This window comes from Eurosta solidaginis, chromosome 3, assembly GCF_040869045.1.
Source record: "Eurosta solidaginis isolate ZX-2024a chromosome 3, ASM4086904v1, whole genome shotgun sequence".
In the NCBI taxonomy this organism is placed as follows: domain Eukaryota; kingdom Metazoa; phylum Arthropoda; class Insecta; order Diptera; family Tephritidae; genus Eurosta; species Eurosta solidaginis.
In genome coordinates, this window is record NC_090321.1 from 170,483,167 (window position 1) to 170,504,711 (window position 21,545).

Genomic DNA, 21,545 nt, shown 5'->3' on the forward strand with positions numbered 1-21,545 from the left:
AACATCAATTAGCAACGGTACCATACCAGTAATCCAATATTTTGTAGATCTTACTCTTCAATATCTGTTTCCCCTTGTGATAAGAGTACACTCTGATGTATTAGATTGGTTTAAATTTGCTGAGTATGTTGATGTCTGCGTTAAACTCGCCGTAAAATTTTTCTCGGTAGTCGCCGTCGCCAAAACACAGAGGTTCATATGTCTTGCGTAGAATGTTTATATTGAAGCTCTCTCAAGCTGTCTTTATTGATGTTATCAGCGTCCAGGCTTCTGCACCATATTACAGGACTGGTACGATAAATGACTTGCAGCTTTTCACGAGCAGACATTTCTGGACCTCCTCTAAAATATATCCAAAGATCATGAAAAGCAGTCTTTGTTCTGTTGAATTCCTCATATGTTAAAGAAGATCGATCATATGTATTTATTTAGCGAGACTTGCTCATATTGCTTTATACAATTGTTTTGTTATTGAATTTAGAGAAAAATTGCAAAGTTTGCAAACGGCGATGGTTACTAGGACATGTTTCTGTTTTTCTCTAATATCAATATCAATAACAAAACAATTGTATAAAGCAATATGAGCAAGTCTCGCTAATTAAATACAGATGATAACATTGATATAATAGCTAACAGCGGAAGCACTGCTAATAGAAAAAGCAATGCTGTAAAAATCCATTGTTACTATGCGCCTATCAATACCACACCATTAGGATTAAACAGAATATATAATTATATGTACCTAAATGGTGAATAAAAAGGAATAGCAACAAAGGCAATACTTAGAGACCAATTGCAAAGCGAGCAGTGGGGCATTCATATGGCTGAGTGGTTAAAGGTATCTGCTTTTACACTAGTATTAATGTTGGAGATTCGAGTTCAATACCCAGCTCCAGAGAAGCTAGCTGATGAAGAAGTGAAATTCAGAAACATGTCCTAGTAACCATCGCCGTTTGTAAACTTTGCAATTTTATATTATAAGCTTATATTTAGTTTCACTTTTGTTGTCTGTAATGGAATCTTGCAAGTTAAATTTGATAGACTTCCCGGTGTCCGATTGAGCTGAAATTTTGCACACATGTAGAACTCCGATGACAATGCAATATTACTTTGTTATAATTCGATAAATTAATCGATAACACAGTTATCGGTAAAGATTTGTATTTACTTTGGCATAACAGCCTAAGTCCCATACAAACCCGCCGGTACCTATCCGTGGATTGTGATATTTGGACGTGGTGAATCACGCGTGTCACGCGTGGTGAATCTCAACGTTTGCGAAAAGCGGAGACACAACCCTCTGTTGTATTTCTGTGTATAACCAACATAGCTGAATTTTTAAGTCTGTTTAGCTCTGTAATCTTTTCTGTAATTTATTTTGCTTTTGGAAAAATTACCTATTTGAAAAAAAACTGGCAGAAAAATATTGGCATAACAGCTTAAGTTAAATCAAGAATGGAAAAACTTGGAAAATTTGAGCAGATGTGGCAATTACGCGTGCCCGTTGAACGAAATATTGATAATCTATTGATAATCGCTAGGAAATTAGCGACATTCCATCAACTTAGCAGCACTTTAGCAATGCTACTGTTATTATTTGGCCGCTCAAACACACCCATATTAATTGTGCATTAAATTTAAAATATACAACGCAAAAATGACTCCGGTTGTTATGTCCGCAGCATTTATTTGGTGCAAATACAACATAATAATTTAGACGGCCAAAGCCATAATAATTTGCACGGGTCATCAATTCTTTCTCTGATTCAAAAGCTGAACTACGAGCGCTACCGCCATCAGCTCAGTGTCATCATTGCCAGTAGCACCAATAACACCAAACTCGTGCCTGCCACACAAAAGTCGTTTCACTCAATAGCGCAAGTGAAATGTACTACGCACTCACTACTAAGTAACGTCAAATATTCGATTGGAGTCATTTCGTCAATGAGCTACCATTGAGCTGGCACCGCATTGGCGCTAGCGCCATGCAATTTACATCCCTAAAATTTAACGAATGTCCAGGCTCATGACTTTGTTAATCCAGATGGTGAAAACGAAGACTCAAAGGAATGCAACCTTGCAAACAACAGCCGCCATTTTCAAAGTGTAAAAATTCTGTGATACAACGTACGCTAACGCCGTTAGGCTGTTATCGGTAAGTGTTGCATACTTTTCTGCGCACTTGATTTTGTTTTCTTGCGATAGCAAGAAAAGGAGATCCTAAATGTTCTTAATTATACCATCAAAATTCAACACGTTTTTTATTAGAACAATTAGAACTGTGATATAAGCTGTAAGGTTTAATAATGTAGGTGTAAAGTTTTAATGTTAAAAATATATAATTATGTACAATATGGAATTCTTTTGTCGCAGACGAAAAAGCCTAATTATCGTTAAAGCTTACAATGAACTTATAAAGTGTTATATTTCTTTAGAGTCAATTTATTGTTTACTTTTTAGTTAATTTTATTAACCAATAATAAAAGCTTATTTTTAAAAAAGTTTTTTTTTTTTCTTTAATTTTATTTCTATAAGTTTTTTATTTTAAGAAAACTTAAAAGTGACACACACATCCACTTTTTATTTTGAAATAATTTCATAGAAGAAATCGATGGGCTATAAATTCGCGAGTAACTCCATGCTTGACTCTCTAAAGTAAGTCAGTTTATTTTCAGCAAACAATTTTCATACAAGTACAAACATATATATTTAGAATAGCGTAAAAGCCAATTAAATATCTGAAAGTAAATGAACAATTGAACTTATGAGCTAACGTCAAGAACCTATCCACACTTCATTGTCAACAACTTGTGAATGACTGCGAGTTTACCTAAACTGGTCCCACAACACCGTCGGCAAAAATGGCTATCAGATGTGATATGAAGTGTCTATGTAAATATGTAAATAATCGCACAATTGTGAAAAAGTGAATATATGTACATACATAATGTTCATTGAAGTTTTTAAATAACGCATTTAGGGTGGTACATTATGGCTTGGTCGATATAATTTTAACGTGGAGCATCCGAATATACATACATATCGCTCATTTGCTGCAAGATCGGCATAACTCAAAAAACATGAGTTTTGAGTTAATAACATATAAACTTACCCAATATCATGATCTATGTTGTATAAAAAAATCTTTTTGATCCGTTAAAAATTCACCACGTGCTATAAAAATGAAAATATCCCTTTATATGCGCAACATATGGCAGTTGAAATCTTTGCATGGCTCTCCTGGAAAATAAATTTTTTTCACTTATGCCGGTCTTGCAGCAAATGAGTGATATGTATATATGTACATACGGTAAAAAATTTGTTTTACGGTTTAATTGAACGTTTCGGCTATTTTAAGCTTTTGTTAAAAAAAAAAATAAATATACAGCTGTCTCAGGGCATGAGCTCACGTTGGTAAAAAACCAGCATTAATCGGCATAGGACTTTGTCGAATCTTTGTAGACTCTAAGTACAGACTAAGGCCTTCATATGCTCTCTTCGTTCAAACGGCTGAGTTTTTGTGCGCCCGGTGTTTTCGTAGTGCTTGTGGCTGCTTATGTTACTGGGAAGCGAGACCTCTTCAAACTTAACAGAAACTGTTTGTTAAACATTTCGTTTCTCTCCTTTATGGGAAGTATTCTCACCTCCTTTGTGTAGATGATGTTATGGCGACATAAGAAACCATCCCGTGGCTGTTCGAAGCGCGGTGTTTTGACAGGCCTGCAGTCTCCTTCAGTGTGTTTCCTTTGAGCCTGGCGACCATATCGGAGACGCGCAGCGAACAAGTGACTGGCCAATTGCTTTATAGGTAGCTATGAGCGTTTCCTTGTCTATGTCCCAGGTGCTGGAAGCGAGAATCTTAAAAATTATGTTACTGTTTTGAAATTTAGGCACAATTGCGGCTACATGCTCGCCAAATGCAAGCCATTATCGATCGTCAGACAGAGCATTTTTTTTGTCGACATTTGTTACGTTCACTTCGTAAATAAGGTGGCCAAAGATAGTGCGAGGTGAAAAATCTGGAAAGATAAGCGAGATGGTTGTTAATTTTGCAACGAAGCTTATTATTGGAAGAACACGAACCTGTTGCCAGTATCGTGCAGTCGTTGGCTTGGGAAACAATGATAGCTCCCTTTGGTTGGGAGGGGAACTTTGATATGCAAAAATTAAACAAAATTGGCAGCACCACAATGCGACACCTTTTTTTTAATTATTCTTGGTTTTGATTATCGTTCCTGAACTGGATCGATGCCTGCGGACCATGCAGATAATTTGTTAGACTAAAAATTTTTGGACAACAATACTGCGTGCTAAAAAAAATAAAATAAAATAAAATTGAATAAAATAAAATAAAATAAAATTGAGACAACCTCAAATTAAAAGTTCGAAATTTCCGAATAATTTTCGCCAATATTCCCAAAAATATTCTCAAAAAGTTTTTCAGCTTGGTTTATTTTGTTTCAGTACCACAAATCATAGAAGTTTTTCTTAAAATATTGAAAATAAAAAATTAAGAATTTAATTGACTGAATTTGATAAATATTTCCACTGTAATTTTTCTTTGCGCTGCTGTATGTATATGTATGAAATTTCCAATACGATTTGTATGCAAAAACTTAAGTCGTCATGAGGCGCCTCTAAACATTAAAACAATCAACTGATATTTTTACAGGCTATCTTTTTTGAGGTCCTGAACAATATTTTCAGTAGCCATTTGCTGACCCATCGAAATTCTATCCAAAGTGTACGGGGAGTAACATGTAACTTGAGGTTGAGCTTGACTACTTGAGCGAATGACGAGTCAACTTAGCAAGAAATCTTTTTAGACCTTTTTTGTCAATCGTTCAAATTCCTGTATGCTTTTGTATGGCTGGTGATTTGGCCAATAAAGATTAGAACTCTGATACAGTTTTTATAAACACTTACGATTTGTATAGAAAAATCTATCTACACATAAGGGCAAACAATTTTTTTTGGCCCACCCAAATCCAGTTATTGTTTTAAAATATGTTTATTTGAACCACAGAATTGTATCTTCTTATTCCGCATCGACCTGCTATATTCCCTAATCCTATTTACAAAAATATCACCTATACATTCCAATACCCGTTACATAGAAAAAATTTCCATTTACATTCCTCATTACATCACAACGTAAAAATATTAGAAGCTTATCATTTCAAAGCCAAGTTCAACGCTGTCGTTGCGCCATCCATCAACAATTCAAATTAGCGTTAATTCGTATAATTAAAATCGTACAAAGTGGTTCTCCTTGCAGTGTCAGAATTTACGGCTTTAGTAGCGTATCAAACTGGAAATATGAAAAAATTTACTTTATGAAAAAGAAAACTTAAAAAAAGGTCCTCAACCCGCATAATGTAATAAGTTTACATAAATGTAACTGACCAGTTGCATTTTATAACTTTGTATGTATGTATGTATGTCAGTGTCGTAACTATACCATCTGGGGGGGGGGGGGGGGGGGGGGGCGGGAATTCTCTTGATGGGACCCCGTCAACAAAAAATCGTGACGTTGTACTCAGTTTAATTTTAATAAATTTCGAGATTTTCAGCGTACTCGATTACGTGTTTTATATGCCCCACTGATAAAAATAACAATTTAATTTAAATAAGACGAGCCGGACCCGTGCGCATCTTGCGCAACCAATATAAGTCTCTTATCAAATATTAACAGAAATCAGCTATTCTATCAATCAATTAAAATCATCTAGCGCATAGTAGCAACTGCCGGTAATGCAGTGCAAATATTCACAATAGTGCCATAGTACAAATATATTTCTTTGTGTGCTCACTATCGTTTATTTTTAGCAAATTATTTTAATAAAATATTGCTAAACAAAAGCACTACTACCAAAATTGCCCAAAGCCCGCTAATAGCCCGAATCTCCATCTTTACAACCAAAACTTTATTTATATATTTGGATTCCAAATAAGAAAAAGGGACCCGTACATAAAAACAGCAATTAGAAATTATATATATGATATTTATTAAGAAAATGTTTTTCGAGATTTCTGTTCCGCAAAAGTGTCTATAACATCATCAAAATTGAATTGAATTTTCAATACACAGAATAGCCAAGTTACTTAACCTGTCTTGTCTCATAGAGTTTCTTAAGTAGATTTTTAGCATGTTTAACAGTAATGAAGTTCATGCTTCAGGAAAGCTGCAAGACATAAAATGATTATTTATTATTAATAAATCAGCAAGGTCTCTAATACACGATGATTTTTCTACTTCTTTGTCTTTCTATGTCTTTTTTTATATATCCCAACAAACTCTTTTTTTAATTGATCAGTGCCATTTAAATCTTTTGAAGTGCAAGGCTGCAAAACACTGCAATTTGAAACAATTTCATTGATTGGAATGAAATGCGATTTCAGTTGGTTTATAATGATGTCCAACAGTCGATAAGATATGTTCACTTCGAACAAACTTTCCGGATCTTGGAGACGTTCATCGTCGCAAAGCTCACCAAACTGTCGTTTTACCATCCTATGGGGAATTTTAGAAAATTCAGGGGTGATGCACCATTTTTCTGCTATACTATTCGTTTCTATTTTTAAATTTTCAAATTCATGTCGATACCTTTCCAATTCTTCTCGACAAATTTTCAAACGTTTTCAAACATTTTAAAGATCGGTGGCTTTATACTGAAAGGCTTTAGAGGCTGCATCGATAGTAAGTAGGATCTTGCAATGAAAAACCAATAACATAACAAAGTTGTAGTATTCGATCTTCTTTTTGAGTAAAACTGCTTAATTTCTTTGATCTGATTTGCAATTTAACATAATGGTTTATTAAGCGCTTTTTCAATAAACCGAACTTTTAAAGCAAAAACCGCATCATAATGTCCTGCCCATCTAGTAGTGTTTAATGTTTTCAATGTTATTGAGGTTGAAGACCCCCTTTCTTTATTATATATAAAAATTGATAAAATATTACATCTTTTAATAAAATAATAAATTTGTTGAATTGTTTCAAAAAAAATGTTGCGTATCATTAACCTCTCTCACGTGTAACGTGTACATGAATCAACACCTTTTTTGTTTAGTTTGGTTGAAATGCTTAACGATTAAATTGAAATTTTATTATGGCCTTTAGTTGTCTCACTTTTGGATATTAAGCAGAACTTATAAAAATATACTTTTTAAATAAAATAAAATACTCAGGTACAATGTAAAAAAATATGTTTGAGTACGCGGCCTCTTGGCATTTTGCCAGCCCTGTCACCCTATTGTTACGCCACTGATGTATGTACATATGTATGGATGGATGTGTGTATGGACGTATTGCTATTCCGCCTTTTTGTTGTGTGCAGAAAGTCCCATAGATTTAATGATAAATTTTATTACATTTGACATATAAAAGTAATTCATAAATGAGGACAATTTTTTTGTCTACAACACTTATACATACATATATATGTACATTAAGCTGGGTCGACTTATTAACCTATATCGCGCCATCGATTTTTCGATAGGTTTTGGGCTCAGGAAAAAAATTGTTCCACTAAGCATACCCAAAAATATAATTTTTGAGCCTACAAAATTTGAGTTTTTTGGCTTTTTTTCTTTGATTTTTAAGGTTTTTTTCATGACCTACTTAAAAAATTTTCTTTTGATTTTAAAATTTTCATGTATACCCTGTCCAACTCAAAATTGTCCGCTTAAAACTATGACGATAACAGTTTTTGTGTTTTGAGGAGTGTTTTGGTGAAAAAATTTATTTTTTCGCCAATTTTTTTCGCAAAAGTGTTGCCGATGAAAACGAATTTGTCTCATAGTTCCTATCCGTCCCTAACGTTGGCATTAATAGTTTAAAAAAAATTTTTTTTGGTTTTTGGGACTTGTTTTGGTCGAAATCGATTTTTTTCATTTTAAAGGTGGCGGCCACCGTGGTGTGATGGTAGCGTGCTCCGCCTACCACACCGTATGCCCTGGGTGTTCACACCCCGGGCAAAGCAACATCAAAATTTTAGAAATAAGGTTTTTCAATTAGAAGAAAATTTGTCTAAGCGGGGTCGTCCCTCGGCAGTGTTTGGCAAGCGCTCCGGGTGTATTTCTGCCATAAAAAGCTCTCAGTGAAAACTCATCTGCCTTGTAGGTCCCGTCCGGCCGATTTGTAGGGAAAATCAATAGGAGCACGACGCAAATTGGAAGAGAAGCTTGGCCTCTGATCTCTTCGGAGTTTATCGCGCCTTACATTTATTTATTTTTTTTAAATCATTTTTTATGTATATGTTTCCGTTAGACCCACCAATTAGTATACCAAAATGATCAGGGGCGAGCTGAGTTGATTTAGCCATGTCCGTCTGTCCGTCTGTCTGTCCGTCCGTCTGTCCGTTTGTTTGAACGTAAACTAGTCCCTCAATTTTTGAGATATTTTGATGAAATTTGGTAAGCAGTCATATTTTGATGGGGGATTTGACATTTGTCGGAATCGACCGGATCGGACGACTACAGCATATACCTCCCATACAACTTATTGTTCAATAAGAGGGTTTCGCAATTTTTTCCCCATTTCTGCCTCATTTTAACAGCTAGCAACACCAAATTTGACCACAAGCTTACGTATTGGGCATAGATGGTTGTCTGAAAAAATCGTGAAGATCGAACATAAATTTTTTTTTAAAAAACTGCAGTTACCACCGTCTTTAGCGCATGAATTCACTTGGGACTAAAAATAAAAACAAGTAAGAAAGGCTAAGTTCGGGTGTAACCGAACATTACATACTCAGCTGAGAGCTTTGAAGACAAAATAAGGGAAAATCACCATTTAGCAAAATGAACCTAGGGTAATCCTGAAATGTGTTTGTATGACATGTGTATCAAATGAAAGGTGTTAATGATTATTTAAAACGTAGTGGGCCTTAGTTCTATAGGTGGACTTCTTTTCGAGATATCGCAATAAGGGTGGACCAGGGGTGACTCTAGAATGTGTTTGTATGATATGGGTATCAAGTTAAAAGTATTAATGAGGGTTTTAAAAGGGAGTAGCCCTTAGTTGTATATGTGAAGGTGTTTTCGAGATATCGACCAAAATGTGGACCAGGGTGACCCAGAACACCATCTGTCGGGTACTACTAATTTATTTATATGTATATGTAATACCACGAACAGTATTCCTGCCAAGATTCCAAGGGCTTTTAATTTCGCCCTGCAGAACTTTTTCATTTTCTTCTACTTAATATGGTAGGTGTCACACCCATTTTACAAAGTTTTTTCTAAAGTTATATTTTGCGTCAATAAACCAATCCAATTACCATGTTTCATCTCTTTTTTCATATTTGGTACAGAATTATGGCATTTTTTTCATTTTTCGTAATTTTCGATATCGGAAAAGTGGGCGTGGTCATAGTCGGATTTCGGCCATATTTTATACCAAGATAAAGTGACTTCAGATAAGTGCGTGAACTAAGTTTAGTTAAGATATATCGTTTTTTGCTCAAGTTATCGTGTTAACCGAGCTGAGCCGAAGGACAGGCGGCCGACTGTGTATAAAAGCTGGGCGTGGCTTCAACCGATTTCGCCCATTTTCACAGAAAAGAGTTATCGTCATAAAATCTATGCACCTACCAAATTTCACAAGGATTGGTAAATTTTTGTTCGACTTATGGCCTTAAAGGTATTCTAGACGAATTAAATGAAAAAGGGCGGAGCCACGACCATTTTGAAATTTTCTTTTATTTTTGTATTTTGTTGCACCATATCATTACTGGAGTTGAATGTTGACATAATTTACTTATATACTGTAAAGATTTTAAATTTTTTGTAAAAATTTGGCTTTAAAAAAATTGTCATCCGATTTTGCTAATTTTTATTTAGCATACATAAAGTAATAGGAGTAATGTGCCTGCCAAACTCCATCATGATATCTTCATCGACTACGAAATTGCAGAGTGCAAAACTTTTAAATTACCTTCTTCCAAAAGTTTACTAATTTTCTATTTTGCGTCATAAGGTCAACGCACCTACCAAGTTTTATCGCTTTATCCGTCTTTGGTAATGAATTATCGCACTTTTTCGGTTTTTCGAAATTTTCGATATCGAAAAAGTGGGCGTGGTTGTAGTCCGATTTCGTTCATTTTAAACAGCGATCTGAGATGAGCGCCCAGGAACCTCCATACCAAATTTCATCAAGATACCTAAACATTTACTCAAGTTATCGTGTTTACAGACGGACGGACAGACGGGCGGACAGACGGACATCTAAATGAATTTCTTTTTTCACCCAGATCATTTTGATATATAGAAGTCTATATCTATATCGATTAGTTTATGTCGTTACGGATTACCGAACAAAGTTAATATACTCTGTGAGCTCTGCTCAGCTAAGTATAAATATATGTATATCCGATCTTGACGATTTTTCCAGACAACCATCTATGCCCAATACGTAAGCTTGTGGTAAAATCTGATGTTGCTAGCTGTTAAAATGAGGCAGATGATGCCTCAAGATTACAAAATGACATTAACAAACTCTACCGTTGGTGGGAGGAATCTCATCTTCCCTTGAACCGCGCCAAATGTTTCCACATAACTAATGCGAAAACAACTAGTACACTACATACAATTTACAGAATTTCAAATTGTGAGCTTCAGTGTGTTAATGAGATTAAAGATCTTTGTATTATCTTTGATAGTAAGTTCTAGTTTAACAATCACGTAAACTATATAACTGCTAAATCATATTCTTTGCTTGGTTTCGTTAGGCGTAATACTATAAAATTCTCAGATCCGCATACGATCAAGTTATTATTCACGGCCTTTGTTAGGTCGCGTTTGGAATATGCATTTTTTATTTGGAGGCCAAGCCAGCAGAAAGCTGTAAATAAAATAGAGCGTATACAGAAGATCTTTCTTAAATATGCTCTTCGACCTTTAAACTTCTCTGAACCTATGCCTCCTTATTCTTCTCGTCTCTTGCTATTAAACCTTAAGACCTTGTTGGATCGTAGATCTATTATCTGCTTAAGCTTCGCTTATAACATTATTAACAGGTTTATTGACTGCCCGTACTTGCTGGAGCGGTTTCGATTTAATGCCCCTCAACGTTCTCTCCGAAATTTCTATCCCTTTTATGGTGATAATCTTAGAACTAATTATGCCTGTAATGCTCCTATTGCCCGTGCTATACGTCAGTTTAACTCACTGAGCGTTACGGTTTCCTTGGATTTTTCACTACCAAGGTTTAAATTTTTAATTATTTTAAACCAGAGCCGGCCACACAAATACTAAAACAATTGCATAAGTGTGTGCAAAAATTGAGTGACAACTCCCCACAGTGTGCTAAAAGAAAATGTGGACTGTGAAGGTTATTTGATTTCAAGCTAATCCTAACAATATCTACTTATATTCATATAACTAAGAACGTGGAGGTCGAGCTAGGCAGATAAAAATTTTTATAAAAGAAGGTATGGTGTTTTTTCAATGCAAAATTTACTTAAAAAAATCTCTTTTTCATTAGGAAAGAACTACAAAACAAAGTAAATGTAAAGATAGAAATATATATTTTCAAAACATAAAGTTATTCAATAAAAAAAAATGTATAAAAATTAATAAAACTAAGTAGAACGTATAAAAAGTTACTTATATTAAATTTTCAATATTTATTAATAATTAATTAATTATTATTAATTATACTCAGTTGAGCAGAGCTCACAGAGTATATTAAGTTTGATTGGATAACGGTTGGTTGTACATATATAAAGGAATCGAGATAGATATAGACTTCCATATATCAAAATAATCAGGATCGAAAAAAAATTTGATTGAGCCATGTCCGTCCGTTCGTCCGTCCGTCCGTCCGTCCGTCCGTCCGTTAACACGATAACTTGAGTAAATTTTGAGGTATCTTGATGAAATTTGGTATGTAGATTCCTGGGCACTCATCTCAGATCGCTATTTAAAATGAACGATATCGGACTATAATCACGCCCACTTTTTCGATATCGAAAATTTCGAAAAACCGAAAAAATGCGATAATTCATTGCCAAAGGCGGTTAAAGCGATAAAACTTGGCAGATGGGTTGAAGTTATGACGCAGAATAGAAAATTAGTAAGATTTTGAACAATGGGCGTGGCACCGCCCACTTTTACAAGAAGGTAATTTAAAAGTTTTGCAAGCTGTAATTTGGCAGTCGTTGAAGATATCATGATGAAATTTGGCAGAAACGCTACTACTATTACTATATATGTGCTAAATAAAAATTAGCAAAATTGGATGAAGAACACGCCCACTTTTTAAAAAAATTTTTTTTTAAATTCAAATTTTAACAAAAAATTTAATATCTTTACTGTATATAAGTAAATTAAGTCAAAATTCAACTCCTGTAATGATATGATGCAACAAAATACAAAAATAAAAGAAAATTTCAAAATGGGCGTGGCTCCGCCCATTTTCATTTAGTTTGTCTAGAATACTTTTAATGCCATAAGTCGAACAAAAATTAACCAATCCTTCTCAAATTTTGTAGGGACATAGATTCTATGAAGGTAACAGTTCTCTGTGAAAATGGGCGAAATCGGTGGAAGCCACGCCCAGTTTTTATACACAGTCCACCGTCTGTCCTTCCGCTCGGCCGTTAACACAATAACTTGAGCATAAACCGATATATCTTTACTAAACTTAGCCCACCTACTTATCTGAACTCACTTTATCTTGGTATAAAAAATGGCCGAAATCCGACCATAACCACGCCCACTTTATCGATATCGAAAATTACGAAAAATGAAAAAAATGCCATTATTCTATACCAAATACGAAAAAAGGGTTGAAACATGGTAACTGGATTGATTTATTGACGCAAAATATAACTTTGGAAAAAACTTTGTAAAATGGGTGTGACACCTACCATATTAAGTAGAAGAAAATGAAAAAGTTCTACAAGGCGAAATCAACAGCCCTTGGAATCTTGGCAGGAATACTGTTAGTGGTATTGCATATATAAATAAATTAGCAGTACCCGACAGATGATTTTCTGGATCACCTGGTCCACATTTTGGTCGATATCTCGAGAACACCTTCACATATACATCTAAGGGCCACTCGCTTTTAAAAGCCTCATTAATACCTTTAATTTGATATCAATATCGTACAAACACATTCTAGAGTCACCCCTGGCCCACCCTAATGGCGATATCTCGAAAAAGCGTCCACCTATAGACCTAATGCCCACTCCCTCTTAAAATGCTCAGTAACACCTTTCGTTTGATACCCATATCGTACAAACATTCTAGAGTCACCTCTGGCCCACCCTAATGGCGATATCTCGAAAAGGCGTCCACCTATAGACCTAATGTCCACTCCCTCTTAAAATGCTCAGTAACACCTTTCGTTTGATACCCATATCGTACAAACATTCTAGAGTCACCCCTGGCCCACCCTATTGGCGATGTCTCGAAAAGGCCTCCACCTATAGACCTAATGCCCACTCCCTCTTAAAATTCTCAGTAACACCTTTCGTTTGATACCCATATCGTACAAACACATTCTAGCGTCACCCTGGCCCACCCTAATGGCGATATCTCGAAAAGGCGTCCACCTATAGACCTAATGCCCACTCCCTCTTAAAATGCTCAGTAACACCTTTCGTTTGATACCCATATCGTACAAACACATTCTAGCGTCACCCCTGGCCCACCCTAATGGCGATATCTCGAAAAGGCGTCCACCTATAGACCTAATGCCCACTCCCTCTTAAAATTCTCAGTAACACCTTTCGTTTGATACCCATATCGTACAAACACATTCTAGCGTCACCCTGGCCCACCCTAATGGCGATATCTCGAAAAGGCGTCCACCTATAGAACTAAGGATTACTCCCTTACTCACCCATATCGTACAAACATTCTAGAGTCACCCTTGGTCCACCTTTATGGCGATATCTCGAAAAGGCGTCCACCTATAGAACTAAGGATTACTCCCTTTTAAAATACTCATTACCACCTTTATTTTGATACCCATATCGTACAAACACATTCTAGAGTCACCCCTGGCCCACCCTAATGGCGATATCTCGAAAAGGCGTCCACCTATAGACCTAATGCCCACTCCCTCTTAAAATGCTCAGTAACACCTTTCGTTTGATACCCATATCGTACAAACACATTCTAGCGTCACCCTGGCCCACCCTAATGGCGATATCTCGAAAAGGCGTCCACCTATAGAACTAAGGATTACTCCCTTTTAAAATACTCATTACCACCTTTCATTTGATACCCATATCGTACAAACACATTCTAGAGTCACTCCTGGCCCACCCTAATGGCGATATCTCGAAAAGGCGTCCACCTATAGACCTAATGCCCACTCCCTCTTAAAATGCTCAGTAACACCTTTCGTTTGATACCCATATCGTACAAACATTATAGAGTCACCCCTGGCCCACACTAATGGCGATATCTCGAAAAGACGTCCACCTATAGACCTAATACCCACTCCCTCTTAAAATGCTCAGTAACACCTTTCGTTTGATACCCATATCGTACAAACACATTCTAGAGTCACCCCTGGCCCACCCTAATGACGATATCTCGAAAAGGTGTCCACTTATACACCTAATGCCTACTCCCTCTTAAAATGATCAATAACACCTTTCGTTTGATACCCACATCGTACAAACATTCTAGAGTCACCCCTGGCCCACCCTAATGGCAATATCTCGAAAAGGCGTCCACCTATAGACCTAATGCCCACTGCCTCTTAAAATGCTCAGTAACACCTTTCATTTGATTCCCATATCGTACAAACACATTCTAGAGACACCCCTGGTCCACCTTTATGGCGATATCTCGAAACGGCGTCCACCTATGGAACTAAGGATCACTCCTTTTCAAAATACTCATTAACAGCTTTCATTTGATACCCATATCGTACAAACATATTCTAGAGTCACCCCTGGTCCACCTTTATGGCGATTTCTCGAAAAGGCGTTCACCTAAAGAACTAAAGCCCATTCCCTTTTAAAATACTCATTACCGCCTTTCATTTGATACCCATATCGTACAAACACATTCTAGAGTCACCCCTGGCCCACCCTAATGACGATATCTCGAAAAGGCGTCCACCGATAGACCTAAGGCCCACTCCCTCTTAAAATGCTCAGTAACACCTTTCATTTGATACCCATATCGTACAAACAAATTCTAGAGTCAGCCCTGGTCCACCTTTATGGCGATATCCCTAAATGGCGTCCATCCATAGAACTATGGCCTACTCTCTCTTAAAATACTCTTTAATACCTTCCATTTGATACACATGTCATACAACCACATTCCAGGGTTACCCTAGGTTCATTTTCCTACATGGTGATTTTCCTTATTTTGTCTCCATAGCTCTCAACTGAGTATGTAATGTTCGGTTACACCCGAACTTAGCCTTCCTTACTTGTTTTTTTTTTTTTTTTTTTTTTTTTGTTACGTGGAAGGAGGAAATGCTTTATGCACTAACCGGGTTTTTAAGCCTCGGTGCTACTCTCTGTAGCAGCGAGCCTCTCCGAGTGTAGGACTCCCTTTCTTTTTCTTCATGGTCTACCCACTAAAACCTAACCTCCCACGGCCCGCGCATTTTCCGCACCTGGGACCGCGTTTAGCATAACTTCGGGCACGGAAGCGCGCTACGTGAGCTCTTTGGCTACTCTCACGTTATTGGGCTAAGCAACCATCTTGCCGTTTAGCGAGGAGAATATTCCTTGCATATCTGCTGACCATGTCCCATCTGTCATTTCCGCAGGTCATTTTATGGATGACACTGCCCGGGGATAGGTCGCCTAGTGTTACTTCCACTCTTCTTCGTTGCTGTGCGAAGTGATCGCATTCGAAAAAGGTGTAGCGTACGTCGTCTATGAGCCCACAGTATAAGCAATTCGGATTTTCAACCTTGCCCATCCTGTGGAGGTATTCCCGGAAGTAGCCGTGGCCACTTAAAAACTGTGTCAGGTAGAAGTCGACCTCTCCATGTGGCCGTTCTAACCATGGCTCCAGCTCGGGAATCAGTTCCCTGGTCCACTTGCCTGCAGTGCTGCAGCTCCATTGCTGTTGCCAGCGACGGATAGAATCTTTATCATCATCTCTACGTACTTCTCCTCGGAGGTGGTAAATTGATTTCCTCTCCTCAGCGAGAAGATGTATCGGTATGGTTCCCGCAATAACAAGAACTGCGTCTGCGGATACCGTGCGGTAAGCTGAGGCAATTCGTAGCGCTCCTCTGCGTTGGACAGAAGTAATAGCTGCTCGATACTTTCGGAATTTCATTGCATCCGCCCAAATTTCTGCCCCGTACAAGAGTATAGAATCTGAAGCGGAAGCAAGCAGCTTTCTTATACATGGCCTTGGCCCGCCTGTGTTTGCCATTAATCGGCTTAAGTATCCTATGGTCCGTGCAGTTTTCTCACAGGCTCCTTGAAAGTGTTCCGAGAAGGTTAGTTTGCTATCTAGCCTCACCCCAAGGTATTTCGTGGAGCTGCGTGTTTGTACTTGTTGTTCTCCAACCATCATATTCGTAATGGTGGGAATTCGTCTCTTCGTGAGGATTACGATCTCAGTTTTCGCAGTCGCGAGCTGAAGTCCACGGTCACTCATCCATCTATTTACACCGCGCATTACTTGGTTTAATTTAAGCTGCGCCAGCTCGCAGTTCCGTGCTGTAATTACGGCAGCCACGTCGTCTGCGAAAGCGACAAGAAAAGCACTTTCTGGCATGTGCAAACGAAGGAGGCTGTCATACGAAGCATTCCAGAGGTCGGGACCTAACACCGATCCCTGGGCTGCTCCGCCTGTTATCCTCACCTTTCTCTGACCTTGGTTTGTTTCGTACGTGAGCCAGCGATCTTTTAGGTAGTCCCCTAATATGGCTTGTAGATAAGGAGGTACCTTGAAAGAGTGTTTCAGCGCCTCGAGCATATCGTCCCACCTGACGGAATTGAAGGCATTTTTCACGTCCAGCCTGACCAGTAAGACAACCGGCCTAACTTTGTGGCACGCGGTTTCGGCTTTCCTTACAGCATTTATAACCTCGGCTATGGCATCTATTGTGGAGTGACCTTTCCGGAACCCATGCTGCCGATGGGACAGACCACCTCCATCGTCAATGGCTGCTATCAGCCGTTGTTTAAGGAGGCTTTCCATCATTTTCCCGGCCGTGTCGAGCATGGATAATGGTCGAAAAGACGACGGGGAGTTCGGGTCTCCCTTGCCTTTCGGGATTAGCACGAGGTGCGCTGTCTTCCACCTTGTAGGAAAGATCCTGGCTTCCAGGCATGTGTTATAAATGTGCAACAGCAACTCGGGACTGCTCTTAGCAGCCAGTCTTATTGCTTCAGCTGGTATCCCATCCGGTCCTGGCGCTTTACCGGGCTTCATTCTGTGTAGGGCCGCTTTTAGCTCACCTTCACTGAACGGCTGCACGTCGTGGCCTTCGTTGGTGACGTGGTCACCCTCTCTGCTTGTGCGAGTGAGGAACAGAACATCTACTATACTTCGCATCTTTCCCTCATCCATCGTTTGGTTCGGTGGGCGAAATTTCCCCATTACTATTTTATACCCTTATCCCCAAGGATCACGATCAACTTCTTTGCAAAGCTTTTTCCAGCTATCAAGTTTACTTTGCTTTATGGCGGCACAGAGAACCTTTTTTGCTCTTTTGTATGCCTCCGCATGCTCTAGCGCGTCAGGCCTGCTGCGTGCGCGGGTTGCCAGCCTTCGCTTTTTGTGGCATACCCTGCGTAGTTCGGCGATTTCGCTACTCCACCAGTGCACTTGTTTTTTACCTCTCCTAGGCCCTTTTCGTGGCATTGAGGTCTTGCATGCGTTGTTCAGGCAACGCATGGTGGCTTCTACCGTAGCGTTCGCCGCTTCGGCACTGTCGACTATCTGTCGTGCGCTCGCTTGTACAACAGCGGAGAACTTTGCAGCGTCAACCTTAGAGGCGTCCCATTTTGTTTTCATACGGGGCGGTCTCTCTGTCCGACTTTGCCCTGAGTCATTAAGATGGAAGGTGATGTAGTTATGGTCACTACCCGTGAGATCCTCCATCACCCTCCATCCAGCCGCCTTTGACAGCAGGTTTTCCGATACTAATGTAATATCAGGGATAGAGTTCCAAAGCCTGGTCGCCGATATGTCGGGGTCGTGCCGCTATTCAGAATGACCAATCCGAGTCGGGCAGCCATTTCTAGCACTAGCCTTCCTCTGGAGTTAGTCTGGGGCATTCCCCACTCAACAGCCCTAGCATTAAAATCTCCAGCGACGACCACGTTACCGGTTTCCTCACGCAAATCGTCTTCGAGTAGTTCTAGCTTATCTTTAAACCCTTGAATTGGATCGTTTGGGGACAGGTAGCAGCTCACTAGTGTGGTGTGCGCCACTGTTACGCGTACGTAGCCGTTTCCGACAACACGGCTTCGTACGTGGGCGCCAGCGTCTAGGATCCAGATCGCAGCAGCACCTGTTGAGTCTACGTGCCAGTCACTCCTGACTCTATAAGGTTCGCTGATGATGGCATAGCTGGCTCTGCTTTCAAGAACCAATTGGTCCAGCAGGCTATCGGCTAACCTGCTTCGGTTCAGGTTGCCTTGGATGAACCTGGTCACTTGCGCGCCTGTTTGGCCTTTGCGGCAGCGAGTGCCTCCCTGAAGGTGCTGCATGCTCCAGACCCGGGAAGGTGGTCGACCTTCTCTGACCGGCATAAAAACACTTTGGAGTTTCCGTGCAGGCCGAGGCCTGGTGGCCACTCTGTCCGCTCTTCCAGCAAGCACTGCTTCTATCAGGGCCTTTGCAGTCTGCTTTTTGGTGTCCGTAGCCTAGACACCTGAAGCATCGCTGCACGTCTACCCTCTGTCTAAGCCTGCATTGCAGCCAGCCGATACAGATCTTGCCCTTGGCTAGTAAAAGGACGCCTACAGCTTCGTCCACTTCAATGGCTGCCATCTTCTGTTCTCGCTGATTTGCCGAGAAAATAGACACACGGACCTGCCCCGTCATTTCCCAGCCAGCAGCTTTCCTAACAGCCTGGGCAACTTCTTCGGCGGTTGCCAGACAGTCCATGCCCAGCACCTCTATCCACATTCGCCGTGTAAGCTGCTTGGTTTCGCCCGCTTCTCCAACAGCGCTTCCTATCGCTTGGATGAACGCTGATTTATCGCCGCAACGTGCAGTTTCGATAAGTACACTCCCGGATTTGGTTTTTCGGACGGAGCGTATGACGGTCCCTGTATCTTCAGGCCGAAGCTCGCCCCGGATGGCTCCTACGACTTCGGCGTAGTTCTTTCCCTGGGCTGGTCTAACTACGAAAGTTGCGGCCCGTCTGTTTCTGGGCTTGCCTTTTCTTTTTGTCTTCTTGGCTTGCCCAGGTGGTGTCCTTTGTCCTTTCTCAGGGCGTGGTTTGGCTTTCCGGTTCCTTACGGTCGTCCAGGCCTCGCCCGAGATTGTCTTCGCAGAACCCTCATCGTACTTTTTCTTGGCCTCCGAGGCCCCCGGCTGCCAGCCAGAGTTCGTTCGTGCTCTTTTGTTCCCACGAGTCGCTTTCGGTTCTGTGTACTCTGCGCTTTTACCCTCTAATAAAGAGCGCATGCGACTCAGTGTCTCTTCAAGTTGTGCCATGCCGTTCTTTATGTCCATCGACACATTCTTCTGTTTGGCCGCAGCAGCCTGCATGCTGCGCAGCACAACTCTTGCATACTCGAGGAGGTCAACTTGACTTGTCCTCCCCGGTGTTGCACCGCATACGGAGGTTTCCCGCCCGTCATTGCCGTCACCTTGCTGTCCCTAGCTTTTGTCCCCCCTTGCGTTCGTCGTGGGGTTCCCTGGCCATTGCTGACCCGCCAACTTGTTTCTCTGCGGGTGCTATTGTCGCATTGCTAGCTTTTAACACCGGCGATCGGAGCACCTTGCTGCTCCTTATGTTATCATTCTCACGCCGCTAATTGTACGGAGGCCTTGCATTCAATACGTGCTCAGCTCGATCCCCTCCACCTTAGTAATTTGTTATCCACCCACACAACTCGACATAACATAAGAAAATACCGTAATATATGTAGGTAAATGTAATAGCAAACCAGGCGACGGATTGGAGACAAGGCCTCTTCAACCGTTCGAATACTGCCCCAGGTGAAGGAATAAAGCACGGATTGGAGACACGGCCTCTTCAACCGTGCGACCAAAAGCAGTCAACATACACGCAACAACAAACCTACGGATTGGAGACAAGGCCTCTCCAACCGTAGAAACAACGAGTATGAGGGTAAACGTCTCACATGCAATCAGAGTTTATACTCGGAGTGGAGAGAAGACCTCTCCAACCGGTGGAAGTACGAGGAAAGCCCCGTTACGTATTGTGGAAAAAAAACAAAAAAAAAAAAAAACAAAAAACAAAAAAAAAAAAAAAATTTCTATTTATACATATATAATTTATTTACACATATATACATATGTAAAAAACAAAACCCTACAATACAAGTAGTCGAACGCACAAGCATGCCACAAGCACTATATGCACAGTGTTTAAGGTAGGCTTGCAAATATTCGTAGAAGTGGTATGCGTCAAGCACATTCAGGTAGTAAGCAGGGCGTGTCAGTCCCAGCGTTAACCATACCGCGGCACTATCTAAGTACAGCAACGTGACCCCGACAGACGTAGAGCTTAGTGCTCAACCTACCTCCCGACGGAATACTTGACGGTAGTACCGTGGGGTAAATGGTACTCAGACGGTAGGAGGTTTAGCGCGGTCCCACACTGACTATGAGGCTTTCGATGCTTCCTCCTCGTAAAACAAAAAAAAAAAAAAAAAAAAAAAAACCTTGCTGCTCCTTTGAAAAGCGGTTACACCGCTATCATTAACCTCGTTACTTTTACGCGTTTCAATTGTTTGGTTCATTTCTTTTCGGTTGGGTATCCGCTCCAAGCCGCTATCTCCGCCCGATGTGCAGTCGCCGTTTTAGATTCCCGTGGTTGTCTTTGCATGTGCAGGGAGGCCACGCGAGGGTTGACACAGGTCCTTATGAGAGTCTGTGTTCAGAGCCAGAATCCGGCGTAAATCAGGAGTCATCTCAACTGATCCTGCACCTCCAACTTAATAGTGACGTGGCTTCGAACGTACTTGGAGACCTGCCAAGGTTTTAACGAGACGGAGACGAAGACGATATTAGCCCACCAGCCGTTTCGACGAGGTGTCACCCTCGGCTACTAAGATGGTAGAATACCGTCCACGCCAGCCCATAGCAATCTTTTCCTCAACATTTTCCAGTTGTCGCCGTCAGGATCTTACTGGGCTCGATCCTGAGGATGCTTATTGAAGTTTTAGGGCGGCATCCACTCGCCCTGCCACCAAGATTCATTGGGCATGTGTGGCCTTTTGCGCCACGCCCTCCTCTATGGTCGCTCTTGGTCGGGGACTGCTTATTGGTTATTCGCAGCTAACCTACTAGAGGCCGTTCACGATCCGCCACCTTGTGACCCCGGTGGAGCCCTGAGCTCAGCCTCCACCAAATTATTATTAATTATTAATATTTAAATTGTCAATATTAAT

At 40.3% G+C, this 21,545-nt stretch overlaps 1 protein-coding gene across 13 annotated transcripts in view; it reads left to right on the top strand.

Moving 5' to 3' along the window:
- The window catches only part of LOC137244617 (uncharacterized), a 213,466-nt gene that overhangs the window by 9,091 nt on the left and 182,830 nt on the right, over positions 1-21,545 (top strand). The window contains exon 1 of one of the 13 annotated variants that reach the window (XM_067773869.1): positions 2,000-2,155. The exons of the other annotated variants lie outside the window; for them this stretch is intronic. The gene's annotated coding sequence lies outside the window, so the exon portion shown is untranslated. Of the gene's footprint in view, positions 1-1,999; positions 2,156-21,545 lie in introns of those variants that run through there. 13 annotated transcript variants of the gene reach the window in all.